At 22.7% G+C, this 26985-nt stretch overlaps 2 long non-coding RNA genes across 7 annotated transcripts in view; both read right to left on the bottom strand.

The window, feature by feature from the left end:
* LOC133667180 (uncharacterized) overlaps positions 1-14663 on the bottom strand; it is a 53432-nt gene extending 38769 nt beyond the window's left edge. For 3 of the 5 annotated variants that reach the window (XR_009832428.1, XR_009832429.1, XR_009832425.1), the window contains exons 1-2: positions 13181-13849; positions 10565-10626 (exon numbers count right to left, since the gene is read on the bottom strand). This is a non-coding gene — a long non-coding RNA (uncharacterized LOC133667180). Of the gene's footprint in view, positions 1-10564; positions 10627-13180; positions 13850-14391 lie in introns of those variants that run through there. The other 2 variants (XR_009832427.1, XR_009832426.1) reach the window with 2 other exon arrangements.
* Positions 14664-22253: 7590 nt separating this feature from the next.
* Positions 22254-25174, bottom strand: LOC133667179 (uncharacterized). Of its 2 annotated transcripts, none has more exons than XR_009832424.1 (2): positions 25082-25174; positions 22254-22546 (listed from the first exon to the last, which is right to left on the bottom strand). It is a non-coding gene; the product is annotated as an uncharacterized LOC133667179 (long non-coding RNA). The 2 variants fall into 2 exon arrangements; XR_009832423.1 differs by lacking the exon at positions 25082-25174 and adding an exon at positions 24005-24184.
* Positions 25175-26985: the final 1811 nt, after the last annotated feature.

The following is a 26985-nucleotide window of genomic DNA, read 5'->3' as shown; positions in this document are numbered from 1 at the left end:
TAAAAAAAAAAAGAGAGATTTTTAGGAAAATATAAAAAGGAACTAGCATCGTAGGAAAACGGAGTGAAAATTTTCGTCGAAACGAAGACGGGCATGGCAATGTTCGATTTATTCGAAAATTTTCCATTGTAAATTCAAAGCGATCGGGATCGCCTTGTTTCCCGTCAGCGATGACTTCGGGTAAATACATGGGTTGCGAACGTAGTAAAATATTCTCGAATATACTCTTCGCGTGGCTACGATACAAGTTGCAGTGAATTAAAAATAAACTCCGGAAAAGTTTAGGCTGCTCCAAGTTTCGTAAGCCGGCTATATCCCGTTTCTGGAAGCCAGCTCTTCATATACCCCTAGGGGGATTTACCGTTCCAGCAATCGACCGATACTTTGTTCGAGATGCCACGTAATACCGGAGTTAAAATCATTCCGATCGAACGCACGATAGACCGACTATTAGCTGCAATTTTGCCAATTCATGCCGCCTCTTCAACTTCACCCTGTGCAATAATATCTGTGCGAGGATTTCCTTTCCTTACGAACCTCGTTTCCCGCCAATTAAAGAAGATTTACGCCACTATTTGTATGTGTTTCCAATTAGATGGTGCAGATTATTCGATAATTCGCGAAATTTCGATATTTCTATTTAACTTCGGTATTAATCGCTTGTTTTCTCGAGTATCATTTCGAGTATCATTTACGATATTTAATCTGAGAATAAGAATCTTGAATCATCGTTAATCGAAGATTAAGCTTTTCGATTATTCGTATATATATTACATCTAAAAATTTGTTTTAATATTATTAAATTTATTATTATTAATATTCGTGTATTTTCAAGCATTTTAATTATTTTTCATTAAAGAAATTAAAGTTTATTATTTAGATATCTTCGTTGTATCGATTTTTTAATTATTTTAATTATTATAATTTAATAAGGAAAAAATTGGAAAAACGAACAGTAGATAAGAATGTAACGTACAAACTAAAGAGAAGAAATTTATGACTATAATAAATTGAAACTAATAACGAGATTAAAAGTTATTTTTTTATTTTCAAATAATAGATTATAGATTGTATATTATTTATAATAGGATGTTAATATATTCATAAATTATGAAAAATCTTTGAAAAAAATCTTTCAAAAAATTATTATGTAAAAATATCAGTTGAAGTTTTATTAATTTATAAACTATTAAAATTTGAATGGTTCCATGCACAATCAATATTTTTATATGCCAACTTTTGCATTTGTTTCTCTAGAATCGATTCTCCTATCTATCTTCTGTCTATCTATTTTTATTTTTATTTTATATCTAATGCTGTATTTTTCATTATGTTATACTGTTATACTATGTTATACTATGTTATAAATACTAAATAAATTTAAATATTAAATAAATTTTTTACAAAAAAAAAAGAAAAACAAAAGTATAGTAAACATTTAACCGGAATGATACAATAATATTTTCTTATTTTTCAAACCTCAAAATTAATCGATCAAATAATTCCTATATCCATTATCAATAATATCAATCCATAATCAATGTACAATTTTTCGTAATCTCATAAGTATGCTACAGCTTTTAATTTCCAACTTAATCCTATTTAAATATTATAAACTTCCAAAAAATAAACTTGGAGAAACGAAGAAAAAATTATTTCTAACTACAAATGAAGAAAAAATTATTTCGAACTACAAATGAAAAAAAAAATAGACACGATATTTTATAGAACTTTGCTTCTCATATTCAATCTTAAATTAAAAAAAATCAGATTGTTTTTTCAGATGTTACCTAACATGCTATAATAGATACATAAAATTTAATCAAAAATAAAAAATTATACTTTTAAAATTCTAATTCTATAATTGTTTCTCCTTGATAAATACAATAAACATAATAGGAGATTTCAATGAGATTTCAATGAAATCGGCCGGTTGCATTGAACCTACCAAAAATCTCAAATATCATAATTCTCCTCGACGAATACAAACTATTCGATGTACGCGTCGAGAACGGCCGTTAAATGTAAATTGTTCCCGTCGAAAGTTTCCGACAATCGTAAATCAATGGAAATTTCTATTTTCTTTGGTTTCGGTATTGGATCGGACGTCACGCAGGAAACACTGGAACGATGGTTCCGTGTGTGCTATTGCTTAGTATACTGTCAGACCGTCTTCTATTTCGAAAGAACGCTTGTACGCAATGTCGACGATGTTTGCTACTTTGCGGTAAATAAATTTGCATCTGTCCAAAGCGATTTGTCGAAATCGGCATTATCGAGAAGAAAATAGCTTGGAAATTTATCGCGTTTTCCCGAAACATTTGCAAGCATATAGATGGAATAATTGATTCATTAAATTCGATACCATGTGTCTAGATTTTTACCGCTTGTTTGTTAAGCTCGTAATGAATAAATATTTCTTCATTTTCACTTAAGAAAATAATTATATTTTCTTTTCTTTAATAAAGAAAGTTTTTTTTAACAAAGATGAAAAAAATTTTAATGGTTAAATTAAAAATAAAATTATTTTAGCAAATTACTTAAAATAACTTATTCATTGAAATAATGTAATTATAATATTAAGAAAGAAAAAAGATTATATGAAAATTAGTAGTTACAAATAAATGTTATTCGAATATTTTAGATAAGTTATTATTTAAAATAATGTTATTCGAAATTTTAATTAATTTTTTAGTTTCTTAACGTTCAATTTTATTATATTGAAACATACGATATCTTTAAAATTATGAACAAGAAAAATCGAGTCAAAAATTATATGAAAAGAAGAAAAAAATTTCAGATTTCTCATACAATGCCTTGGGAAAAAACGAATTTCCTTAATACTTTAGCAATTCTTAGGAACATTCGACATTCGAACATCTCAAATATAAATATGTAATCAAATTTCTCTAGTATCGTATTGAAAACAGAGTATCTAAAAATTGCATTGAATGTTAATTAGATAAAAAAAGACAGAAAATGTAAAATAGGAGAAAGAAAAAAGGATGGAAGTAAAACGAGGAAACTAAATAAATAGAGAAAGTCATGTTAGCTCAGAGTTAGTTGCACAGATGTTAACGAAGTATCGGAAACATTTCCAACGATTCGTATTCGCTGAATTCTTTTTTAGTCTAGTGTATTCGAATGCATCGAGTAAAGAGAGTTATAAAGCGCAAATTAAGTTCGTCGAAAGGAAATTTTTCGCGTTCGATTTGATGGATATCTTGATAAATATCTCATTTTAGAAAAGATTTTATATAATTAAAATAAAAAGAACGAAGAGGATAATGGAGAGGACTTAATAAATTAAATATTTTTTTTATGAATTAACGTGTTCCATTGTTCAATATTTCAAGTTTTTTACTTTGCACAATTAATTTTTCTATTAGCGAAGCCGCATTAATAAAATAGTGTTAATAAAACCTATGAAACCTAATTAATTGGCGATCTCATTAACGACCAACCGCCATTATGTACCATCTTTTTATAGTCGTTTTATAATTTCATAAAACGCGTGCAATGGAGAAGCTTTAATAAAATACAGAAGACATATTGTTCATTTCTTTTTTCCTTTTTCTTTTTATTTTCATTCTTCGTAAATGCGCTTGATCAAACTAACCGGGATTTTAATAAAACGAGGAAATTTATTTATCGGCACGCGGGAATTAAATTTATATCCGACGATATAACGAGATAAACGTATATAATATCCTTGTAATTCTATAGCACGCGGAATTGTAACCACGTAAAAGAAAGCAAAGATAGGAAAAAAATTCGTGCCATGAATAGGGGTAATTAATATTTGAAGATTATTTTAACGTAATGAGTTTTTCAAAAATCAACATTAATATTGCAGGAAGGAGATCCTGAGAACTAATATTTAATACTTGGTAATTATTACAATTCTAATATAGAAACATATATGTACATATATATATATATATATATAATATTTATATATTCCTACAGTTTTGTTCTTTGTTTATCACAATGAATTATATGAGAATCATAGTAAAGTATATTTGTTAAAATGAAAAAATATCCATGAAAGATTTATTCGTATATTTTAAAAAAATTATAATTTAACAAATAAGTTTTCAATTAAACGAAATAGCAAAAATATCTTGAATGACGAGTAAATAGAGTTCGAATCGATTGAACGATACGAAAAAAGATTTAAATCGTTTAATAAATACGATAAAGCATTTCTGATTCGATTGAGGGGGAGAGGGGATCGAGGCACGGAAGACAAACATTCTCGTTCCCGATGCGATTGTATCGACTTCACGTTACGATAAAGATATAATTTCCGCTCGTTTCGAGGAAAAGACATGACAAAACGAAAGACACGAAACTCCCAATCTCTTTGAGGCAAGCTTTCTTCTTCATGGTTCCGTGTTAAAAGCTGATACTTCACTTTCCATCGAATAATCAGTTTCCCGGCGAAAAAAAAAGAGAAAAGAAATAAAAAAAAAAAAAGAAAGAAAGAAAGAAAGAAAATATTCCGATCGAAGGTTTGAGAGCACGTGAAGAGCAATTCGCTTTGATTCACCGGAATTCTATCGGACAATCGTTCGAACGGAAATGTATTGTGAACAACTGGACCGACTCGAGACTACTGGCGGAAACAAAATGGCCAACTTTATTCGATAAAAGAAAAGTCCTGCTTGAAAGTAGGACAACCAGTGGCCATCTGCGGTGAAACGAAGGTCGAGGTAACTGAAGAGATTCCTTTTTCGAGGCATCTCCTTTCTCGTTTTATTAATTTTGGAGAAACAAACGAAAATAACTAGACTTATTTAAATCAATTATTATTTAATAATAAGAGGAACACTAAATATTAACTTTGGTTCGATAATATCTAAAAACGTGAAAATGAAAGATTAGATCATCTTCGATTTAATTCTCAATTTGTGTTTCAATTTGTAATCAAAATAATCAGAGATTAAGTAAATATATCTTTTATATATCGTTGAATAAAATCAAAATTTTATTTATATATAACTTAAAATTATATAATTCAACTATTTGATTATCGAAAACTAATATCGATTGATAGTTACGTATAGGAAAAAGTTGTTTGAAATCTTTTCTTCTAAAACATATTTATACATCAAAATCCAGAAAAATGTCGATATAGATTCATATTTGATTATCACTATTTAATATTTTCTTAATTTCTCCAATAGATAATAAGAATATAATTGGAAGAGCTTTATTCAACGCGTTTCATAAATGTAAAATTACAATTTTATATTATTTAACTTCTCTATACTGTTACGGAATTCTTGGAACAACACCATACATGTTATTCAAGCCACAACATGGTCTCTTATGATTACAGACATGATCGTAGTCCTGAATATTGTACGACAGGGAATTGTGTATATAATGTTCGAGGGACTACTCGAGGAAGAGAATCTTGGTAACCGAGATGATGATCATCTTTAAAATGTATATTTTAACGCAGTAACAAAATAAAAGTGAAACAGTAATTTAAATATGCATAATTTATCATAATTTTAACATGAAAAATTAATCTCAAATGTTTAAAATTAAATAGATATAAAGAAACGAAATAAATTTTACTTCGTAGAAAAATAAATTAAAAAATTTTAAGAATCAAAGAATCAGATTATGCAATTTATTTACAATTTATATACAAGAAAAAAATATAATCTTGAAATAAAAAAATAAAAATTCCTTTTGTCATTGGAGAGTTATTCGTATTTAAAATTATTTAAAATTGTAAAATTTTTAAAGCAATTTTTATTACTTTAAAATAAAAACTATTAATCTATATACCTATAAATCAATAATTATTATTCAAAATTGCTATGCAAAATAATTTTGTTAATTTCAGTGTTTCAATCTCATGAACGAACTAATCGAGTTTTAAAATTTTTCAAATATTCCGAAATACGCCAAGAAACCTTTGTCAGTGAGAAAGTTTTGCAGGAATCAATGAAATGAGGTTGGGAATGAAACAATTCCCTTAATGTTCCCGTTACGATTTCACGCGATAACGAATAAGTTTTTAACAGAGAAAAGAGAAAAAGAGATAGAGAAAAGGAATGCCGTTAAATAAAAATTACAGCCTTAAGAGATTTCAGAACGGCACGTTTAACTTCATTGTACTTTCCTATTGTTGCTATTGTTTCCATCTTAAGGAAATCTGCTCGTATCTAGCAGGTTTGTCTTGGGTTTTTATGCCTGAACCATCATTTTATCTACCTTCTGTTTTTTCCTTTTTTATCTCTAAGTTATTTCACTTCGCAGTTGTTGAATAATTACCAGATAAGGAAAGTATCGTAATTTTATCACGAGAGAGATAGATCTGTAACGTAGCTTTATCTCGGGAATAAGTTACTCCATGACATCTAGATTCATTTTTCATTTTATAGAAGAGAAAGAAACTCGATAAACAGATAGAAAGCAAGTACATTTCGACAATAATTTCTATGCAACAGAACACAAATAATAAATAGTGCCTGATTGATTTCATAATATAAATATAATGTGAAGATTAATTTCTTACATATATATATATATATAAATTATTATTTTTTATATATAATTTTATATATATATATATAAAATTTCTTGATTTTAGTAATGTAAGATATTGGAATCTTAAAAAACAAGGTTCTGCGTTTTCAACGATCTAATCTCAAAAATTAGAGATTACTTTTAGCGCTATTATCTTTGAAGATATAATGGTTCAAAGTTTTCCGAATTTTTAAAATAAAAATTTGAAAATTGCCTTTTCGTTTGAATGATGATGACTGAAACCCGAAGATGGATCGTGCCAAATGAAAATGCAATTTAAAGAGTAAGATTCTGCGCTTCCAATGACTTTCCAAAAATTATAGGTATCGCTACTATCTTTGAAGATACAGTGATTCAAAATTATTACTGCTTTGATTAATTTGAGATAGAGAATAGAAGAGCAATTACTTGTGAAAGAATTGATGACAATATTTATTTATAAATGATGAATAATTACTATCAGCATAACAATGAAAAAATATCTTGTAATAGAATCTATATGTTAATTGACACATTATTCGCGAAATCTTTCATTTGTCAATTTATTTCATTAAAATATACAAATTGAGATACGAACAATTCATGATTTTATTGAAATTTCATATTTCGTGTAATTACTAAAATTCGCAATATCATTTATTATTTTATAACGTATCAATTATAGAATATCCAACTTTTATGTATAAATGACATATAAATTGATAAGATATATGGATAAATAACTATATAATTATCATGCAGATTTAATCAAGTTGAATATTCTTTAGCTTTATATCAAATATATTGCATCGTTTATGCAAGAGAGTCATTGAAGAATCGAGTATATTTATACGTAATACAATAATTAAACATTGAATCTAAAAATTTCCTTTGACTTTTAAGAATTCTTGTTTCTCAAATTTCAAGAATAGTATTAAAGTACTACTATTCTTATGACTATAAACAAATCGAATCGTTCCTAATCATTATAAATTTTCACATCCAATAGAGCAATATTCAAATTGGCTGATTTACATTGCTTTTTCATGTGGCACTGAAACATCACCGAACGAACAGGTCGTTTTATCGAGAAAAGGCCTATCAGAAGTGTCCATTCGATCACTGACAACTCTACCTAGTTGGCTACGACAATTTTTATTCTGGACGTCACTTCACCCTCAATGATTTGTCGATGATGCCAGTTGCAGAGGCATGCACCACTACCCGACTCTTGTTGCGGTCTATAACGCGACTGATGAAGCGATACATCGCATTTAACTAGAGCCGCGCTAGTATCGGATCTCAAAATGAAATTTCCTGCCACTTAATAAGATGTGACAAGCGGTCACGTGACTTTAATGAGAGCGGCGCGCGCGTGGCTATCGGGTATTTGTAGATGCACACCGAACAATAAGGCGGTTGTTGCACGCTTCTGCCTCCTTTCGCATCGCTGAATCGCGTCGTTAAGCAAGACTCGCTCTTCCAACTTGCGTATACAAGGTATATAAAAGAGGGACCATTACCGGTCCAATGTCTAGCTTCTTCTGTCTTATAAAAAGTTGACCTGAATCGCATCGAATCATCCATCAGAATACCTTATCAGTAGGTGCATACATGGTCTGCTAGGGAGAGGAGATAAAAGATAGAGGAAAGTTAAAATGATGTTAACGATGATACACGATGCACCCAGATATATCGGATTTGACTGCTAAATTAAGCGAAGACAATTTTTCGCGCTCCTGAAAATCCTTGCTTGGATGTTGCAAGTATTTTTAGTGGATCATTAAATGGTTTGTAAATTGAGAATGAAATTTAAATACATGTTTTTGCATATTTAAACGAAAAAACTTTTTTTTATTCACTTTTGCAATGAAATGGTTTGGCCTATATGTTTTTCAATTTCCTTATATTGCGTCTTCTTTCTTATAATACAGAAATAAAATTCTGTAAGGAAATTAATGATAAAATTTAAAATTCGGTAAATATCATCGAATAAATCGATTTTAATCATTTTTAGAACAATTTAGAACATAAGCAATTTAGAAATAAAATCAAAATTATTTTATAATTAGAAAAAATTATAAAAATTATATTATAAAAAAATTATAAATTATAAAAAATCTTATGAGAATTTCTATTCCACGAGATTCGTATAAACAATATTTTATTCTCAAAAATATAGGATTTTATTTCTATCGATATGTATAGATAAAACTTATGTATATTACGAATGCAAGCAGTAACAATACTAGATAATCAAGAATTTTTTTTACATTTTTTTTTTGTTTCATATTATGATCATATAACCGTAATTATTTAGTCGAATATTTATAAATTTCGACAAAATTAGTCTAAAATAAAAATAGTTCTACAGCATTTTACATTAAAATGCCGTAAAAGTTATTTCCACGTCAATCGTTTGACGGTGAATAATTCAACATACAAATTTTAATTTTAACTATTTTTTCGTTTGAACGATCACTTTTTACAGATTTTTATCGTATATGTTTTCAATGAATATTAAGCGTTTTTATTCTTTCATATGCATATTAGACAATATAAAAATGCTCACAAATTCGCTCTTAGTAAAATATATTATCAAAAAAGAAAACATCATGCTGGATTAGTTAATTGAACGATGATCATTTCCTCTTATTTTACATATTTAACAAATTTTTTAATTTTTCTATCTCCATATTTTGGACCGTCTTTTCCTTAACGATCCGTACTTTAGTGCAGATATATATTACCTATCCTAATCCTATATTTAAAAAATAAATATCCGGGTACAAAAAGCCTATACTAAGAAAATGTTTCGAAACATCTCCGACATCTGGATTTGGCATATTACTCGAATACTAATTTTACGTACCATTTTTCTGAAATCAACTGATGATACCTAGCGATCATTGCGTAAAATATTTTAATCGAAAAAATACTTTTCTAAAAACATGTTATTCAGACAGATAATATAAAATAAAATATAATTATTATAATTTGAAGTAATTATTATTAATAGTGAAAACGAATTCCACAGCCTAACGCATACAGAATGTGAAAAATATGTTGTGCACGATACACTTGATGATAACGCATCATCAATCATTAAAAATTTTAATAAACTTATCGATTAGGATCATTATGCTCATCGACTTTCTCTCACTCAAATGGCACCTAGCCACGTGAGTGAGATACTAGCAATGAATACGGAAAGGCTTATCTGAAAATCCTAAGCTAAAAATAAATTAGTATAAATATTTTATATTTAACGAGCTAATGAACTTTTGTATTAATTTCATTGCATCAAAATATTAATGAAATTCTACTTTAAACTATTAATAATTGAAATTTTACTTTATGTTTAACAAAATAAACTAAGTAAAAAGGAATTTTTCTAAAAATGATTAAAATAACATTAAAAAATTAATGAATTAACTCAAAAATAAATAATAACGAAAATATTTTCAGATGATTTTTCTATCAAAATAAATTTTTAAAAAAGAAATAAATATTCAAAACTTATAGCTTCGATATCAAAATTTGTCTGTCGCGAAGTATTTCTTTATATATAATATCTTATGTATTTTCAACAAATCAAAAGAAACAATTATTACATATACCATTTTGAAAATTAACAACTATAATGTTTAATGAAAAAAAAGATAAAATATTTTAAAAATATTCAAAATATCGTTGCATTTATAATATATATCTAAATCGTCTAATTTATAATATAAATGCATATTATTTAAATATTTGACATTTAATTCAGATTATTCTTAATAATCTTAATGTTTAATTAAAGATAACAATAATTTAATATCAAACAATTTGAAAAATTATTAATATTCGAAAATACATAAAAAGACCTAACCTGAGCTAATAATAAAAAGAAACTGTTACTACTCATGGGTATAATAAATACCCATGATCACTGTATTTGTGCAAAATTCTACATATATAACATTCATATCGATTTGGATCTCTCATCCTACATGATTGAATGATCGGAATAACAAAAATACATGCGACTCACCATTAGATGCGTAGAATCTGCCATCAATGACATTATGGTTCATGGGATTTACTCGATGAGAACTGAAAAAATTTTTAACACAAAATAGAACGTTAGAATATATATATATATGAATATAATAATAATAATAATATTAAATAAATTCTAATAATAAATTCTAAATTCCAGATATTTACACAAATTTTATCAAAATATGCAATATATATATATACACACAAAGAAATATATAAAAAAATATATATATATAAATACGTACAATATAAAGAAAATATGCAAAAATATGTAAAATATGCAAAATATGCAACATAAAAATATTTTTGGAATTATTTAATCATGACAAATTTCTGTCTAAATGGTTTATCTATTTTTTATAAAAAATATGCACTTATATAAATATCAGCAGTTTAATAAGATAATAATATGACAATTATCTTATTATCTTAATAATAAGATAAAGTGATAATAAAAATAATAATAAAATCTTTAAATAAAAAAATTAAATTTGAAAATATTTAAAAGTTGGAATTTTATAATATATACAATGTATTTTTCAATAGGATAACAATAGAGTGAAAACTTTTATAGATAAAAAGATAACTAGCTTCTTGCATAGTAGATGATTTCTTGAAAAAACATTGATTTTCTCTTATATCAAGAAAAAGAAAAAAAAGATATTTAAAATAAAAAATAAAAATAAGAAACTATTAACATGTGCATTTATGTTAAGTAATTGATAAATAAGCATTGACTCTAATTTTGCATATAATTATCATAATTAAATTTATTTAGAACTAACTTATTATGCACTAAAAACAAAAATACTATTATGAGACAAACATTGACTCTACTGACCACATTGCTCATTGAATACAAACATCTTTTAAGAATAAAATGCAGGAGAAGCTGTCTCTTGAAAGCTGTTATAAAATGTAAAATAATTTTTTTCTTAAAAATAGTATTTATTGAAGTTTTGGAATAATAAAAATGAAATTATATTCAATAAGAAACTTAAACTTCAATAAGAAAATAAAGAATTGAATTTTTCTAATAATTCTAATAATAATAAACATTGAAATTCTATTCAAAAACATTGAATACAAAAGATTGAAATTTAGATTGATTTTTTTTATTGAAATTTTCTTTGCATGATCAATAATTATTTATTCTAATTATCTATTATCTTAAGAGAAAGACTGATTCTATTTTTCACACACCGAATATAATAAAATGTTATATTCTATATAATATATGTATGTATAAAATATAATGTTATATTCTGTAATAATATTTTATTTATTTGCCATATAATATGTCATATAATATAATATTTATGTCATATTATAGAAATATTTGAAAATGTTTACAAGTTTACAAGAAAATTTACAAGAAAAATAACAAATTATAGATCATTTCAAAATCTTTCCTATTATCTTCAAATTTTCAATTATTAATGTAAGTAATCAAATTATGAATTATATAAAAATGATATCTATATATTATGTAACTTAATAATTAATAATTTAATAAAAAAATGCAGAAGTGCTTACCATTTTTACAATAAAAATATTTATTTATTTATATTATTTATATTTTAAATATTTATTTATATTTTTTTTTTCTTTATGTAAAATATATCATGACATCCATATTGAAAATTTTTTCCAACCTAAAATAAAATAAAATAAAATAAAATAAAATAAAATCTCAACAATCAATTATTATGCATAAAAATTGAATCTTTAAAATAAATATATATAGATATATACATATGTATATATATAGATATATAGATATATACATATATGTGCAATGAAAGAATAATATGTATGCAAAAAATTAAGCTAATTGTATTGAAATAATCTAGTTCTATTTTCATAAAAATTCATAATACAAATTAATATACTGATCAAATAAACTAATCAAATAAACAAATAAAAAAAAAATAAATTCATCAGAGAATTATCAATAATATTCCATAAATAATTGAATAAACATGTATTTATAAAACAATAGTATAAAAAGTAAAAGAAAATAAATATTAAATAAATATTACCAAATAGATAAAGCACACTTGAAGAAATTCTAATCGTCACGAATGTCAACAGTAGAATGAAATTTAGCGTAACTAATTCGATGTATCGAATTTCAAAACAGAAAGAGAATATGCTCAACAACAATTCGACAAATTGAACATACAGAATATAATACAATAACGAACCACCAATTTTCTGAAAGATTGAATTATAAGAAATGTTTTCAGTTTTGAAACTGATCATAAAATCAAAAGAAACAAATAATATTATATTAATTAATATAATAATATTATAAATAATATTATAGCAATAGTATCGGAAAAATACATACATGAAAACATATATATATATTTAAAATATATATGTACACGTAAAATATATATATATATAAAATATATATATACGTAAAATATATATATATATAAAATATACATATACGTAAAATATATATATACGAAGATACGTGAAATATTATATTGATTGTAATCTAACAATTTTATGTCAATAAAAAGAAATTTATAATTATATTTCTTTAAAATAAATCTCATCATATTTGTGAAAAATGGATTACATCTTCACTTACATTTTTCAAGCCATCTTGTCTTCGAAGTTCCAATGAAATGATAATTGATCTTTATCCTTCGTCATCTTCATCAAAAATCTTCAATTCTGCTATAATAATGATTAAACAAATGCATATTATACAAAACTTATTAAAACTTATTGTTAAATATAAATAATAATTATAATATCATATCCTATCGGTAAGAATTTTAAGTATTTCGCACTTCAGAACAAAACGTGACCAGCCGTTACCACGATTTTCAACTATGAACTACTGCCATGCGCATTATGATGCGCACTATGATGCGCACTGACTCGTTTCGTTACTGGGCCTTTTTGATTAGTTGAAGCGATGTGGTTTACTTCAATTTATTTTTATTCATTTTAATTTTACGCGCGAAAATCGAATATATATATTATAAATATTCATTATTTAATTATAAATACATCATAATCTTACAAACATATGTCAATTGAAAATATAATAAAAATAAATTATTTAATTTAATTTATTATAAAAATTATCCATTTGTAAAATTAAACATTTAAAGTAAAAATTGAAAATTTGAAAAAAATATATTATGAAACAGAAGTTAATGTAAAGTATATCTAAATTACAAAGTATAACAGAAAAAGAATAAAGAGAATTCTTGTACATAATAGAAGATAAATGTTAAATTAAAAAAGATGCCGAAAAATAAATTAAAAAATTTTATATAAATATTAATATAATTTAATATTAATATAAAAATTATATAAAATAAATAAAATATACAATAAAGTATATAAATTTTTATATTAATTTCAATTTTTTATTCTTATACCATACATAGATCATTTTTAAAAATCACCCATATCATTTACATTAAAAATAAAGTTAAGTTTCACATCATTCAACATTACTCAATCATAAAATTTTTAAATATTTTAGTCTAGATCTTAATACAAAAATCTAAAATCTAAAAAATACGAAATTAAAATCTAAAATAAAGAAAAAAAAAATCTAAAAATACGAAAATAATTAAGGTTTTGAATTTCTAAAATATGAAAAAGGATTTTCATATATCACGTCTATTATGTACTTCGTGTAAATATAAAAACTATATAAAAATTAAAATCATAATTAAATTAAATTAAGAAAGAATGATCATAAGTTATATTTTATAATAGATTATATAAATATTGTATTATATATGCAAATGTGATTGTGAATGCATATCTGATACTCACGCTGAAGTCTGAAGAAAATTGAATTCTTATTCCCTTTATGATTGTTTGTCATCGTTGATTGTTTGCCTTGTCTCAAAGAAGACACACTGTATTCATGCATATAGCCAATATCTTTTCTTCTATATGTGGTCAGACTCTTCTTCGACTCATCCGTGCTCTAACATCCTCTTTCTATTCCTCATTCTTTTCCTTTTATATCATCTAAAATTGAATCGATAAGAACATCGATGTGTAAACTTTCTTTTATTTATCTTTCGAAGAAAATTAATTAAATAAATTAATTCGTCGTAAGATTAATAAAATAAATTTTATTTTACCGAATGAAATAACATATATACACAAATAAATATATACAAACAATATGTATATATAAATACGTACAATATAAAGAAAATATGCAAAAATATGTAAAATATGCAAAATATGCAACATAAAAAATATTTTTGGAATTATTTAATCATGACAAATTTCTGTCTAAATGGTTTATCTATTTTTTATAAAAATATGCACTTATATAAATATCAGCAGTTTAATAAGATAATAATATGACAATTATCTTATTATCTTAATAATAAGATAAAGTGATAATAAAAATAATAATAAAATCTTTAAATAAAAAAATTAAATTTGAAAATATTTAAAAGTTGGAATTTTATAATATATATAATGTATTTTTCAATAGGATAACAATAGAGTGAAAACTTTTATAGATAAAAAGATAACTAGCTTCTTGCATAGTAGATGATTTCTTGAAAAAAACATTGATTTTCTCTTATATCAAGAAAAAAGAAAAAAAAGATATTTAAAATAAAAAAATAAAAATAAGAAACTATTAACATGTGCATTTATGTTAAGTAATTGATAAATAAGCATTGACTCTAATTTTGCATATAATTATCATAATTAAATTTATTTAGAACTAACTTATTATGCACTAAAAAACAAAAAATACTATTATGAGACAAACATTGACTCTACTGACCACATTGCTCATTGAATACAAACATCTTTTAAGAATAAAATGCAGGAGAAGCTGTCTCTTGAAAGCTGTTATAAAATGTAAAATAATTTTTCTTAAAAATAGTATTTATTGAAGTTTTGGAATAATAAAAAATGAAATTATATTCAATAAGAAACTTAAACTTCAATAAGAAAATAAAGAATTGAATTTTTCTAATAATTCTAATAATAATAAACATTGAAATTCTATTCAAAAACATTGAATACAAAAGATTGAAATTTAGATTGATTTTTTTTATTGAAATTTTCTTTGCATGATCAATAATTATTTATTCTAATTATCTATTATCTTAAGAGAAAGACTGATTCTATTTTTCACACACCGAATATAATAAAATGTTATATTCTATATAATATATGTATGTATAAAATATAATGTTATATTCTGTAATAATATTTTATTTATGCCATATAATATGTCATATAATATAATATTTATGTCATATTATAGAAATATTTGAAAATGTTTACAAGTTTACAAGAAAATTTACAAGAAAAATAACAAATTATAGATCATTTCAAAATCTTTCCTATTATCTTCAAATTTTCAATTATTAATGTAAGTAATCAAATTATGAATTATATAAAAATGATATCTATATATTATGTAACTTAATAATTAATAATTTAATAAAAAAATGCAGAAGTGCTTACCATTACAATAAAAATATTTATTTATTTATATTATTTATATTTTAAATATTTATTTATATTTTTTTTTTCTTTATGTAAAATATATCATGACATCCATATTGAAAATTTTTCCAACCTAAAATAAAATAAAATAAAATAAAATAAAATAAAATCTCAACAATCAATTATTATGCATAAAAATTGAATCTTTAAAATAAATATATACACAAATATACAAATATATACATATATATATATACATATATATACATATATATATATATATATACATATATACATATATGTGCAATGAAAGAATAATATGTATGCAAAAATTAAGCTAATTGTATTGAAATAATCTAGTTCTATTTTCATAAAAATTCATAATACAAATTAATATACTGATCAAATAAACTAATCAAATAAACAAATAAAAAAAAATAAATTCATCAGAGAATTATCAATAATATTCCATAAATAATTGAATAAACATGTATTTATAAAACAATAGTATAAAAAGTAAAAGAAAATAAATATTAAATAAATATTACCAAATAGATAAAGCACACTTGAAGAAATTCTAATCGTCACGAATGTCAACAGTAGAATGAAATTTAGCGTAACTAATTCGATGTATCGAATTTCAAAACAGAAAGAGAATATGCTCAACAACAATTCGACAAATTGAACATACAGAATATAATACAATAACGAACCACCAATTTTCTGAAAGATTGAATTATAAAAATGTTTTCAGTTTTGAAACTGATCATAAAATCAAAAGAAACAAATAATATTATATTAATTAATATAATAATATTATAAATAATATTATAGCAATAGTATCGGAAAAATACATACATGAAAACATATATATATATTTAAAATATATATGTACACGTAAAATATATATATATATAAAATATATATATACGTAAAATTTATATATGTATACACAAAATATACATATACGTAAAATATATATATACGAAGATACGTGAAATATTATATTGATTGTAATCTAACAATTTTATGTCAATAAAAAGAAATTTATAATTATATTTCTTTAAAATAAATCTCATCATATTTGTGAAAAATGGATTACATCTTCACTTACATTTTTCAAGCCATCTTGTCTTCGAAGTTCCAATGAAATGATAATTGATCTTTATCCTTCGTCATCTTCATCAAAATCTTCAATTCTGCTATAATAATGATTAAACAAATGCATATTATACAAAACTTATTAAAACTTATTGTTAAATATAAATAATAATTATAATATCATATCCTATCGGTAAGAATTTTAAGTATTTCGCACTTCAGAACAAAACGTGACCAGCCGTTACCACGATTTTCAACTATGAACTACTGCCATGCGCATTATGATGCGCACTATGATGCGCACTGACTCGTTTCGTTACTGGGCCTTTTTGATTAGTTGAAGCGATGTGGTTTACTTCAATTTATTTTTATTCATTTTAATTTTACGCGCGAAAATCGAATATATATATTATAAATATTCATTATTTAATTATAAATACATCATAATCTTACAAACATATGTCAATTGAAAATATAATAAAAATAAATTATTTAATTTAATTTATTATAAAAATTATCCATTTGTAAAATTAAACATTTAAAGTAAAAATTGAAAATTTGAAAAAATATATTATGAAACAGAAGTTAATGTAAAGTATATCTAAATTACAAAGTATAACAGAAAAGAATAAAGAGAATTCTTGTACATAATAGAAGATAAATGTTAAATTAAAAAGATGCCGAAAAATAAATTAAAAATTTTATATAAATATTAATATAATTTAATATTAATATAAAAATTATATAAAATAAATAAAATATACAATAAAGTATATAAATTTTTATATTAATTTCAATTTTTATTCTTATACCATACATAGATCATTTTAAAAAAATCACCCATATCATTTACATTAAAAAATAAAGTTAAGTTTCACATCATTCAACATTACTCAATCATAAAATTTTTAAATATTTTAGTCTAGATCTTAATACAAAAATCTAAAATCTAAAAAATACGAAATTAAAATCTAAAATAAAGAAAAAAAAAATCTAAAAATACGAAAATAATTAAGGTTTTGAATTTCTAAAATATGAAAAAGGATTTTCATATATCACGTCTATTATGTACTTCGTGTAAATATAAAAACTATATAAAAATTAAAATCATAATTAAATTAAATTAAGAAAGAATGATCATAAGTTATATTTTATAATAGATTATATAAATATTGTATTATATATGCAAATGTGATTGTGAATGCATATCTGATACTCACGCTGAAGTCTGAAGAAAATTGAATTCTTATTCCCTTTATGATTGTTTGTCATCGTTGATTGTTTGCCTTGTCTCAAAGAAGACACACTGTATTCATGCATATAGCCAATATCTTTTCTTCTATATGTGGTCAGACTCTTCTTCGACTCATCCGTGCTCTAACATCCTCTTTCTATTCCTCATTCTTTTCCTTTTATATCATCTAAAATTGAATCGATAAGAACATCGATGTGTAAACTTTCTTTTATTTATCTTTCGAAGAAAATTAATTAAATAAATTAATTCGTCGTAAGATTAATAAAATAAATTTTATTTTACCGAATGAAATAACATATATACACAAATAAATATATACAAAAAATATGTATATATAAATACGTACAATATAAAGAAAATATGCAAAAATATGTAAAATATGCAAAATATGCAATACAATAAAAATATTTTTGGAATTATTTAATCATGACAAATTTCTGTCTAAATGGTTTATCTATTTTTATAAAAATATGCACTTATATAAATATCAGCAGTTTAATAAGATAATAATATGACAATTATCTTATTATCTTAATAATAAGATAAAGTGATAATAAAAATAATAATAAAATCTTTAAATAAAAAAAAATTAAATTTGAAAATATTTAAAAGTTGGAATTTTATAATATATACAATGTATTTTTCAATAGGATAACAATAGAGTGAAAACTTTTATAGATAAAAAGATAACTAGCTTCTTGCATAGTAGATGATTTCTTGAAAAAAACATTGATTTTCTCTTATATCAAGAAAAAAGAAAAAAAGATATTTAAAATAAAAAAATAAAAATAAGAAACTATTAACATGTGCATTTATGTTAAGTAATTGATAAATAAGCATTGACTCTAATTTTGCATATAATTATCATAATTAAATTTATTTAGAACTAACTTATTATGCACTAAAAACAAAAATACTATTATGAGACAAACATTGACTCTACTGACCACATTGCTCATTGAATACAAACATCTTTTAAGAATAAAATGCAGGAGAAGCTGTCTCTTGAAAGCTGTTATAAAATGTAAAATAATTTTTTTCTTAAAAATAGTATTTATTGAAGTTTTGGAATAATAAAAATGAAATTATATTCAATAAGAAACTTAAACTTCAATAAGAAAATAAAGAATTGAATTTTTCTAATAATTCTAATAATAATAAACATTGAAATTCTATTCAAAAACATTGAATACAAAAGATTGAAATTTAGATTGATTTTTTTTATTGAAATTTTCTTTGCATGATCAATAATTATTTATTCTAATTATCTATTATCTTAAGAGAAAGACTGATTCTATTTTTCACACACCGAATATAATAAAATGTTATATTCTATATAATATATGTATGTATAAAATATAATGTTATATTCTGTAATAATATTTTATTTATTTGCCATATAATATGTCATATAATATAATATTTATGTCATATTATAGAAATATTTGAAAATGTTTACAAGTTTACAAGAAAATTTACAAGAAAAATAACAAATTATAGATCATTTCAAAATCTTTCCTATTATCTTCAAATTTTCAATTATTAATGTAAGTAATCAAATTATGAATTATATAAAAAATGATATCTATATATTATGTAACTTAATAATTAATAATTTAATAAAAAAAATGCAGAAGTGCTTACCATTTTTACAATAAAAATATTTATTTATTTATATTATTTATATTTTAAATATTTATTTATATTTTTTTCTTTATGTAAAATATATCATGACATCCATATTGAAAATTTTTTTCCAACCTAAAATAAAATAAAATAAAATAAAATAAAATAAAATCTCAACAATCAATTATTATGCATAAAAATTGAATCTTTAAAATAAATATATACACAAATATACAAATATATATACATATACATATATATATATATATATATATATATATATATAGATATATACATATATGTGCAATGAAAGAATAATATGTATGCAAAAATTAAGCTAATTGTATTGAAATAATCTAGTTCTATTTTCATAAAAATTCATAATACAAATTAATATACTGATCAAATAAACTAATCAAATAAACAAATAAAAAAATAAATTCATCAGAGAATTATCAATAATATTCCATAAATAATTGAATAAACATGTATTTATAAAACAATAGTATAAAAAGTAAAAGAAAATAAATATTAAATAAATATTACCAAATAGATAAAGCACACTTGAAGAAATTCTAATCGTCACGAATGTCAACAGTAGAATGAAATTTAGCGTAACTAATTCGATGTATCGAATTTCAAAACAGAAAGAGAATATGCTCAACAACAATTCGACAAATTGAACATACAGAATATAATACAATAACGAACCACCAATTTTCTGAAAGATTGAATTATAAAAATGTTTTCAGTTTTGAAACTGATCATAAAATCAAAAGAAACAAATAATATTATATTAATTAATATAATAATATTATAAATAATATTATAGCAATAGTATCGGAAAAATACATACATGAAAACATATATATATATTTAAAATATATATGTACACGTAAAATATATATATATATAAAATATATATATACGTAAAATTTATATATGTATACACAAAATATACATATACGTAAAATATATATATACGAAGATACGTGAAATATTATATTGATTGTAATCTAACAATTTTATGTCAATAAAAGAAATTTATAATTATATTTCTTTAAAATAAATCTCATCATATTTGTGAAAAATGGATTACATCTTCACTTACATTTTTCAAGCCATCTTGTCTTCGAAGTTCCAATGAAATGATAATTGATCTTTATCCTTCGTCATCTTCATCAACATCTTCAATTCTGCTATAATAATGATTAAACAAATGCATATTATACAAAACTTATTAAAACTTATTGTTAAATATAAATAATAATTATAATATCATATCCTATCGGTAAGAATTTTAAGTATTTCGCACTTCAGAACAAAACGTGACCAGCCGGCACCACGATTTTCAACTATGAACTACTGCCATGCGCATTATGATGCGCACTATGATGCGCACTGACTCGTTTCGTTACTGGGCCTTTTTGATTAGTTGAAGCGATGTGGTTTACTTCAATTTATTTTTATTCATTTTAATTTTACGCGCGAAAATCGAATATATATATTATAAATATTCATTATTTAATTATAAATACATCATAATCTTACAAACATATGTCAATTGAAAATATAATAAAAATAAATTATTTAATTTAATTTATTATAAAAATTATCCATTTGTAAAATTAAACATTTAAAGTAAAAATTGAAAATTTGAAAAAATATATTATGAAACAGAAGTTAATGTAAAGTATATCTAAATTACAAAGTATAACGGAAAAAGAATAAAGAGAATTCTTGTACATAATAGAAGATAAATGTTAAATTAAAAAGATGCCGAAAAATAAATTAAAAATTTTATATAAATATTAATATAATTTAATATTAATATAAAAATTATATAAAATAAATAAAATATACAATAAAGTATATAAATTTTTATATTAATTTCAATTTTTATTCTTATACCATACATAGATCATTTTAAAAAATCACCCATATCATTTACATTAAAAATAAAGTTAAGTTTCACATCATTCAACATTACTCAATCATAAAATTTTTAAATATTTTAGTCTAGATCTTAATACAAAAATCTAAAATCTAAAAAATACGAAATTAAAATCTAAAATAAAGAAAAAAAAATCTAAAAATACGAAAATAATTAAGGTTTTGAATTTCTAAAATATGAAAAAGGATTTTCATATATCACGTCTATTATGTACTTCGTGTAAATATAAAAACTATATAAAAATTAAAATCATAATTAAATTAAATTAAGAAAGAATGATCATAAGTTATATTTTATAATAGATTATATAAATATTGTATTATATATGCAAATGTGATTGTGAATGCATATCTGATACTCACGCTGAAGTCTGAAGAAAATTGAATTCTTATTCCCTTTATGATTGTTTGTCATCGTTGATTGTTTGCCTTGTCTCAAACAAGACACACTGTATTCACGCATATAGCCAATATCTTTTCTTCTATATGTGGTCAGACTCTTCTTCGACTCATCCGTGCTCTAACATCCTCTTTCTATTCCTCATTCTTTTCCTTTTATATCATCTAAAATTGAATCGATAAGAACATCGATGTGTAAACTTTCTTTATTTATCTTTGGAAGAAAATTAATTAAATAAATTAATTCGTCGTAAGATTAATAAAATAAATTTTATTTTACCGAATGAAATAACATATATACACAAATAAATATATACAAAAATATGTATATATAAATACGTACAATATAAAGAAAATATGCAAAAATATGCAAAATATGCAACATAAAAAATATTTTTGGAATTATTTAATCATGACAAATTTCTGTCTAAATGGTTTATCTATTTTTTATAAAAAATATGCACTTATGTAAATATCAGCAGTTTAATAAGATAATAATATGACAATTATCTTATTATCTTAATAATAAGATAAAGTGATAATAAAAATAATAATAAAATCTTTAAATAAAAAAAAATTAAATTTGAAAATATTTAAAAGTTGGAATTTTATAATATATACAATGTATTTTTCAATAGGATAACAATAGAGTGAAAACTTTTATAGATAAAAAGATAACTAGCTTCTTGCATAGTAGATGATTTCTTGAAAAAACATTGATTTTCTCTTATATCAAGAAAAAGAAAAAAAGATATTTAAAATAAAAATAAAAATAAGAAACTATTAACATGTGCATTTATGTTAAGTAATTGATAAATAAGCATTGACTCTAATTTTGCATATCATAATTAAATTTATTTAGAACTAACTTATTATGCACTAAAAACAAAAAATACTATTATGAGACAAACTCTTGACTCTACTGACCACATTGCTCATTGAATACAAACATCTTTTAAGAATAAAATGCAGGAGAAGCTGTCTCTTGAAAGCTGTTATAAAATGTAAAATAATTTTTTTCTTAAAAATAGTATTTATTGAAGTTTTGGAATAATAAAAATGAAATTATATTCAATAAGAAACTTAAACTTCAATAAGAAAATAAAGAATTGAATTTTTCTAATAATTCTAATAATAATAAACATTGAAATTCTATTCAAAAACATTGAATACAAAAGATTGAAATTTAGATTGATTTTTTTTATTGAAATTTTCTTTGCATGATCAATAATTATTTATTCTAATTATGTATTATCTTAAGAGAAAGACTGATTCTATTTTTCACACACCGAATATAATAAAATGTTATATTCTATATAATATATGTATGTATAAAATATAATGTTATATTCTGTAATAATATTTTATTTATTTGCCATATAATATGTCATATAATATAATATTTATGTCATATTATAGAAATATTTGAAAATGTTTACAAGTTTACAAGAAAATTTACAAGAAAAATAACAAATTATAGATCATTTCAAAATCTTTCCTATTATCTTCAAATTTTCAATTATTAATGTAAGTAATCAAATTATGAATTATATAAAAATGATATCTATATATTATGTAACTTAATAATTAATAATTTAATAAAAAAAATGCAGAAGTGCTTACCATTTTTTACAATAAAAATATTTATTTATTTATATTATTTATATTTTAAATATTTATTTAAATTTTTTTCCTTTATGTAAAATATATCATGACATCCATATTGAAAATTTTTTCCAACCTAAAGTAATCTCAACAATCAATTATTATGCATAAAAATTGAATCTTTAAAATAAATATATACACAAATATACACAAATATACACAAATATACAAATATATACAAATATATATATATATATACACATATATACATATATACATATATGTGCAATGAAAGAATAATATGTATGCAAAAAATTAAGCTAATTGTATTGAAATAATCTAGTTCTATTTTCATAAAAATTCATAATACAAATTAATATACTGATCAAATAAACTAATCAAATAAACAAATAAAAAAAAAATAAATTCATTAGAGAATTATCAATAATATTCCATAAATAATTGAATAAACATGTATTTATAAAACAATAGTATAAAAAGTAAAAGAAAATAAATATTAAATAAATATTACCAAATAGATAAAGCACACTTGAAGAAATTCTAATCGTCACGAATGTCAACAGTAGAATGAAATTTAGCGTAACTAATTCGATGTATCGAATTTCAAAACAGAAAGAGAATATGCTCAACAATTTGACAAATTGAACATACAGAATATAATACAATAACGAACCACCAATTTTCTGAAAGATTGAATTATAAAAAATGTTTTCAGTTTTGAAACTGATCATAAAATCAAAAGAAACAAATAATATTATATTAATTAATATAATAATATTATAAATAATATTATAGCAATAGTATCGGAAAAATACATACATGAAAACATATATATATATTTAAAATATATATGTACACGTAAAATATATATATATATAAAATATATATATACGTAAAATTTATATATGTATACACAAAATATACATATACGTAAAATATATATATACGAAGATACGTGAAATATTATATTGATTGTAATCTAACAATTTTATGTCAATAAAAAGAAATTTATAATTATATTTCTTTAAAATAAATCTCATCATATTTGTGAAAATGGATTACATCTTCACTTACATTTTTCAAGCCATCTTGTCTTCGAAGTTCCAATGAAATGATAATTGATCTTTATCCTTCGTCATCTTCATCAAAATCTTCAATTCTGCTATAATAATGATTAAACAAATGCATATTATACAAAACTTATTAAAACTTATTGTTAAATATAAATAATAATTATAATATCATATCCTATCGGTAAGAATTTTAAGTATTTCGCACTTCAGAACAAAACGTGACCAGCCGTTACCACGATTTTCAACTATGAACTACTGCCATGCGCATTATGATGCGCACATGCGCACTGACTCGTTTCGTTACTGGGCCTTTTTGATTAGTTGAAGCGATGTGGTTTACTTCAATTTATTTTTATTCATTTTAATTTTACGCGCGAAAATCGAATATATATATTATAAATATTCATTATTTAATTATAAATACATCATAATCTTACAAACATATGTCAATTGAAAATATAATAAAAATAAATTATTTAATTTAATTTATTATAAAAATTATCCATTTGTAAAATTAAACATTTAAAGTAAAAATTGAAAATTTGAAAAAATATATTATGAAACAGAAGTTAATGTAAAGTATATCTAAATTACAAAGTATAACGGAAAAAGAATAAAGAGAATTCTTGTACATAATAGAAGATAAATGTTAAATTAAAAAGATGCCGAAAAATAAATTAAAAATTTTATATAAATATTAATATAATTTAATATTAATATAAAAATTATATAAAATAAATAAAATATACAATAAAGTATATAAATTTTTATATTAATTTCAATTTTTTATTCTTATACCATACATAGATCATTTTAAAAAAATCACCCATATCATTTACATTAAAAAATAAAGTTAAGTTTCACATCATTCAACATTACTCAATCATAAAATTTTTAAATATTTTAGTCTAGATCTTAATACAAAAATCTAAAATCTAAAAAATAAAAAATTGAAATTAAAATCTAATCTTCTTACCAATGCTTATTATTTTATCTTGTTCATCCTGTTACATGTTACGTTAATGTTCTTTTGATACGCTTAAATCATTTTGATCTGAATTAATATTCGGAACTAAATTCTTCTGACAATTTTGTATCTTATTTGGAAAATGCATGAAATGCAATGAAACGTAAAAACATAAAATATATCATAGCATATAATACTTGTCGTACAGTAACCAGCTACAATCGAACATAAAGAGCAATGTTTCCTGCTTGCAATGAGCGGAGGAAACAATATGTATCTCTATTATCTTCGGAGATACAGTCGTTTCAATGTTGTTTCAAATATTCAATATTCAAGATATCTAAAAAATTTCTACTTTTTATTCGACCGTAGCGTATAAACCGCTTGTAGAAAAGTAATCAGCTAAAATTGAATGTAATGTGCAATATTTACTGCTTGAATGAGCTAAGAAAATTCTTATATATACTTCTTACATATATATTTACTCTTATATTTACTTCTTATATATATTTTATAGTCGGTTGAATAGTGCCAAATCAAATCTAAAGATTTTAAAATTTCCTCTTCATACGCTTTTATAAACGCCTTGTATAAACAAATAATCAATAAAATTGCGTTTTGGTTTGTATATATTCTTTTTTAGATACGCGCGCGCGCGTGTGTGTGTGTGTGTGTGTGTGTGTGGGTGTGGGCGTCTGTGTTTTTGGCTTGGCTTAGCTTATTCCGCTTTGATTTCGTTGATAGTAACGATTTCTCATAGATACGTTAAATTCCGACACGAAAATTCGGTTTTCATCAAAATTGTAGTTTTTCGTCGCAAAAACCGTTGTTACAGCGATTTCGGATTCGAAAACAAAGACATCCAACAAAAAATTTAGCAAATTATGTCAAATTCTGACATGAAAAATTGATTTTGATTAAAACTTTTCGATAAGAAA

This window comes from Apis cerana, linkage group LG13 (genome assembly GCF_029169275.1).
Source record: "Apis cerana isolate GH-2021 linkage group LG13, AcerK_1.0, whole genome shotgun sequence".
Taxonomy (NCBI): Eukaryota; Metazoa; Arthropoda; class Insecta; order Hymenoptera; family Apidae; genus Apis; species Apis cerana.
This window is presented reverse-complemented; position numbering and strand designations above follow the sequence as displayed.